Genomic DNA, 6,000 nt, shown 5'->3' with positions numbered 1-6,000 from the left:
TAGTTTAACAGAACACATCTATTATTGTTTCTTCCACAAATCCTGCAGAAATATCTAATAAAATGTAAGTAATTATCGAACCAATAAATTTAACGTAACGTATCGTGCGCAACGTATGTTTCCGCACATGCACTCTACATTTCAACATATTTATTAATATTCCAAAACTAGATCTAGCAATAGATTCCAAAACTAGAAAGTACAAGTTTTCAAACGAGTTATGAACTGTTTGAAATTTGGGTAAAATTTTGTATTATTAAAATAAAGGACATTTCAAGTACTTTGGTTGGAGTACTTAAACTTTTATCAAAATCTCGCTATCCATTCTAAAGTAATGGAAATTTTGAAAAACGATTCCAAAATCTCAAATTTTATAGCGTATGGCGCCAAAACGGAGCAACTTTTACTAAGACAAGTTTAGATAAATCGACTTATTTTGATCTAGGCTATAAGTGGTAGTCTAGATCGTGGGTGGACACTCTATATTTAGCACTCATAATTCGGCACAATATGTATAGACCGTGAGACAGAAAGGGTACTTTGTTAAATGATTATACATATTTGAAGCTTCGTGAGTGACTTCCTTTTGACAAGCCTACCAAACTTCTCTCTATGACTTTTTTCGAAAGTGCTGCGATTTCAAATGAGCATGATAACGTCATATTTGAGCGATCGATCTGAAAAACGCAGCTGGGTAAATAAATTATTAAACAATAAAATATTTTGTCCGATAAAAATACTGCAACGATGAACTAGGGCTACCACCTCCAACATGCCGTACTTAAGTATTTTTGTTTTTGAATACAAACATGGTTCACATTAATGTTATCAAGTGATCATAGTGTCCGACAAATTCCATGCCGCGTTTTTTCAGACCGATAGCTTAAATATGCCGTTATGATGCATTCACTTTCGTTTGAAAACGCATCATTTTCGAAAAATGTCGTAGAGAGAAGTTTGGTAGACTCGCTCGCCAAAAGGAAGCCACTCACGAAGTTTCAAGTATGTATTAGTGACGGGACGAATATTCGCTTTCGCATTCGCGAATATTCGCACATTTTTTAACATTTGCATTCGCATTCGCAAAAAACGATACGAATGTTTTGTGAATGTTTTTGACAAAAAATCCAAATTTTGTATCATAAATTGCAAAATAATCCCAAGCTTAACTAATATGTACTTTACTCAAAATTTTATCTCACTTTTCAATCAAAGTTAAATTTGACTGTTGGACAAATGTAATTATAGCAAATAAGCCTTAATAGGATTTTAAATAGGGTTCCACACTAAAAGTTAAAATCCATTAAATAGTGAACAAAAGGGAAATTAAATGAAGGTAAAGAAATTGAATGCTATAACGTGAATAGATAGTTCTTTACATTGTTTAAACAATATTTGTGCAACTTATATATACAGAAGTTACTCAGTATTTTAACTAAATAACAATAAAATTAGATTTTAACTTTGGTGCGGAAACCTATTAAAAAAAATAAAATAAAATAAAGCCTATGTTATTTGCTGATAATGTAGCATTCTAAAGGTGGAAGAATTTTCAAAATCAGTTAAATAATGAACTCAAAAATGACGGTACATAACAATTTGCGAGCGCTTCATTTAAGACTTAACATTCGCATTCGCGAATATTGGAAATAATCATTCGCATTCTCATTCGCGAAATTACAAAATACAATATTCGCTCCATCACTAGTATGTATAAATCATTTAAAAAAGCACCCTTTCAGTCCCATGGTCTAGTATGAGACTAATTTTGGCGTTCGTTAATGACCTATCTTATCATTACCAAAATTTTTACATACACACAGCCAGGTCTGGATTTATATATTGGACCACATAGGCCACGATCCTAAGAGGCATATTAATCGAAATATCTAAATATATCATCTGATTGATGATATTTATCGTATTCAAAGTTGAGTACACAAAAAATTCGTATTCAGATTTTCGTATCCTTAAGATTAACAATTTGGCGGCTTTTATTGCATGTCAATATCAATATCAATATTAAAGGCTCCAACCTCTGACATAAGCAAGAAATAAAAAATGAATTTGCTAGATTTTTTAAAATGATTTAGATGATCTTTACTTACTTGTAAAATTCAAAATAGATTATGATCTAAATCAATTCCAAACTTCTTTAATTTTATAGAAATTCCTTTGAAAGCAACTCGACGTCCATTAACTTCGTATGTTGTATAAATAATTCTTCTTAAACATCATAAAAGACTTAATTCTTATGATCTAATAAAGTGAATTTAATTAATTTCACACTTTTAACTTAAATCATTAAATTTTTCAGAATTCAAAACAAAACTTGTTTATTGTTTGACTCACGAAGTATAGATACAGTTACACAAAATTATTTATTTCATTTTTGTTTCGTTCTTCTCACGCCAGTATCATCAGGATGGTGGCCATCTCGCGAGAGGAACACTTAAGGCTTTAGACTGCTGGTTTCCGATACGGGTTGTGTCGTAATCAGATTTTTTAATTTTACTCCACGTTACTCAATAGACTATATTTATCCCTATATATTTTAAATGTGAAGGTAAAGATGTTTGTTTGTTTGTTAGTTTGTTACGCTTTCACGCAAAATCTAGCAGATGGATTTGAATGAAACTGTACAGCAATATAGCTCATACATCAAAGTAACACATGAGCAATAATTTATAAAGATATATTTAAAAAAAAACTTAAACAAATTAAATTTATGCTGAAATTTTACTGCTCCATCTATGATAATCATTTTAAACCAAAAATTAAAGATTTCTGTAAAAATTTATAATAGTAAATGTCAAACAATTAATGGCCTTTTTTTCTGATATACTCAATAAATTATGACTATTTACACTTAAAAAAATTGAAAATTGTGCAAATATTTTAGCTGTATCAAACAATTATTTTGAGTGCTATGGAAGGGGAATAAGTGAGATCAAAAGAGGTGGAGGCTATAAAGCGGTGGGTTTTACTCTTAAGCCCAGTGAAGTGGACGGGTATCAAGCTAGTATAATATCTTTCCACAAAGAAAATTTCGGATGAATATCATTTACGATAACATCTCCGTTTTCTGTAATAGTATCCTATTTTTGAACGCAAGGGCTAAAAATTTCAAATCACTGAGGCTACTATAAGATATGATATTTATTCAGTATACTTCGAAGCCTTTCATGTTTAGTCAGCTATACTGGTTACTGGTTAAAACTGAACGCAGTCCAGTATACTGTTATCCCGTTTTTGAAACTGTTGTCAAACGAAAATAATTTTCATTAAAAAGTACTCTATTCAACGAATATTTGATGGATATTTATAGGGCGTGTTCCGTAATATTCACCAGTATACTGGCCAGTGCTCATGATGTCAGAAATTGACGCCATATTGTTCTGAAAAAACGGACATGATAATGTACATATGTTCGCTGAGTGTTGTGCAAGAAATTTATTTTTTTATTCTTCATTAAGAAGGAATAATGGCGTCTGAAAAAGACTTACTCGTAATTGACGAATACAATAAGAAATTTTATACGCTCAAAGTAGCTCCTGAAGAGTATCATAGTGCAAATACATTTAAGTTATTTTGTTGATTAACCTAAAATATGAGGTCAAGTACTGGCCAGTATATTTTGGAACGATTCACCAGTATGGCGTCGGCTTATGACGTCATAGCACTGGCCAGTATACTGGTGAATATTACGGAACACACCAATAATATATTCAAGATTAATTAAAAAAGTAAATTTCATTTTACATTATAATAAAAATATACCAATCTTTATTTCGTTAAAATGTTATATTTTCATTTAACATAAATGCAATGCCTAAAATTTTTATTAATAAAACAATATTATTTAAGATTTTATAATTATGATGAATAATTTATTTACATCAAGAATTGACGTGAAATATTATAAAACTGGTGCTATTTGAATTTGATCACGTGACCAAAACACTGAGAATACCTTACCTCTAAAACGCCAGTGCTTGCAGTAAAAAGTTTCCTTAGAGTACTGAGAAAATGCACTGGTAGTCTGTATCGGAACGATTTTCTCTACAGTAAGAGCACTGAGTGCTCGCAGTGTATATCGGAACGTAACCATAGATGACACCACGCTGTTTGTTATGTTTTGTATAGTGAAGCAAAGCCATACCGGCAAAACGTAAAATAAAAATAAACTTTTTATAATTAATTAACATTTTCGAAATAAATAATAATTCAATAATTTAAATAAAATAAATTAAAATATAAAGACAATTATTTATTAAAAAAATAATTATTAAAATCATTTGGCGAACAAATTTTCAGTTGTGTTTGCTAACCTAAATCTTCCATCATGTTAAAACTTGTCTGTGCAATAAATCTATTTTTATCAAAGAATTGAAAGTATCTACAATCAATAATACAAATTATTAAAGAAGTATAAATTTTAAATATAAATTCAGTGTATAAAATTGTTTGTGTAAATTATTTACATTATTAATGAACGTGATATTCAATGACTTCAAAAGACGTTTTGTTATAAAAGGTTTATTAACCAAAATAAAATGTTCGAATACTAACTTCTACATTTCAAAAGTCGAGAAATAAATTCATTTCGTACACTGTGTGGAAATTATTTAGTTGATACCACTTCCAATATGTCGTGCATTGATTGCCAAAAAAACAATTTCGGCTTAAGTGATATTTTGGGTATTGGAAAAAAAAATGGAAGTAATTTTAATAAAGAAATGGTTGTCATTTAAAAAGAATCGAAATTTCATCGGAGATTTATGCATCACCTCTATTTCACATTCGTGTCATTATGTCATGTAATGGTGAACAAAACTATTTGCTGGAAAAAAAGTTAAATAACGGTTACTTCAATATTTAGCTATTTTGCTGTTGATAACAATAATCACATCACGCAAATTGGTTTACACAACTGAAAAACAGGCGTTATTTCCTTAACAAAATAATTCGTTGCTAGTATTTTCGGAAAATATAATGGTTGTGAAAATTATTAACACAAATTTGGCAAATAGAAACTTATGCATCGATAACAAACGCAGAATAAACTTTTCTATATTCAAATCAATTTATTCATTCGTGGATGTTTGTAGCTGTTCGATTAATACCATTGTGAAAATAAGCTTACAAAAAAGATAATGAGGAGTTTAAAAGAAAACGGGCGGGGACGTTTTTGTGATCAAAAATCGAGATATATTTCTTCATTTTCTTATTTTTTATGGAATTATGGATCGATGTATGAATTAATTAAAGTTTGTATGCTTTTAACAGAACGCATATAAAATACACTGCGACATATTTGAAGATTACCATGAATTGTAAAAACTGAAAATAAAGTTTCAAAAGCAAAATATCTTTTGAAAATTAAAAGGGGGGAGACGTATTAGAATAAAGTTTTTTTGGAAATGTATACAATGGTTGAAAAAAATTTCGATAATTGATATTATAGATCATTAATTTCGATTTCAAATTGGGATTGTTGAAAATTGAAAAGGGGAGGGAGACTTTTTAGTTTTAAATTGAGAATTTTTGTCTTTCATTTTCGCACTTATTGATAAGAAATTTGCTGTTTGTGTTTTGGAAAATAGAATGGGAATACAAAGTCGGAAAGGAATTTCTAGATAAGCGTTTCTCAAACTTTCTTACCACTGTTTTTAACTTTTTCGTGACTCACCTTATGAAAATAAAAACCATTATTTGCAAAATAAATTTTATTTTTTCATAGAAATCAAGTTATTTGTTTGTTTATTTCATACACAAAAATTATCGTTTCATGTGCCTTATGAAAGTAAATAATTTTTCATTTTCAAAATCTATTATTAATTCTAGAAATTCAATCTTGACTTTCCAATTTTTATTAAACCCGAGTTTGGAATAGTTTCCTTATTCAAGTTCATTGTTTCATTAATCAGTTTTTTAATGTTGATAATTCATAAGCATCTAATTCGCTAGGTTGGTTATTGATTTTTAAATTAAATTTGT

Source organism: Chrysoperla carnea, chromosome X, assembly GCF_905475395.1.
Source record: "Chrysoperla carnea chromosome X, inChrCarn1.1, whole genome shotgun sequence".
Taxonomy (NCBI): domain Eukaryota; kingdom Metazoa; phylum Arthropoda; class Insecta; order Neuroptera; family Chrysopidae; genus Chrysoperla; species Chrysoperla carnea.
Note: the sequence above shows the minus strand (reverse complement) of the source record.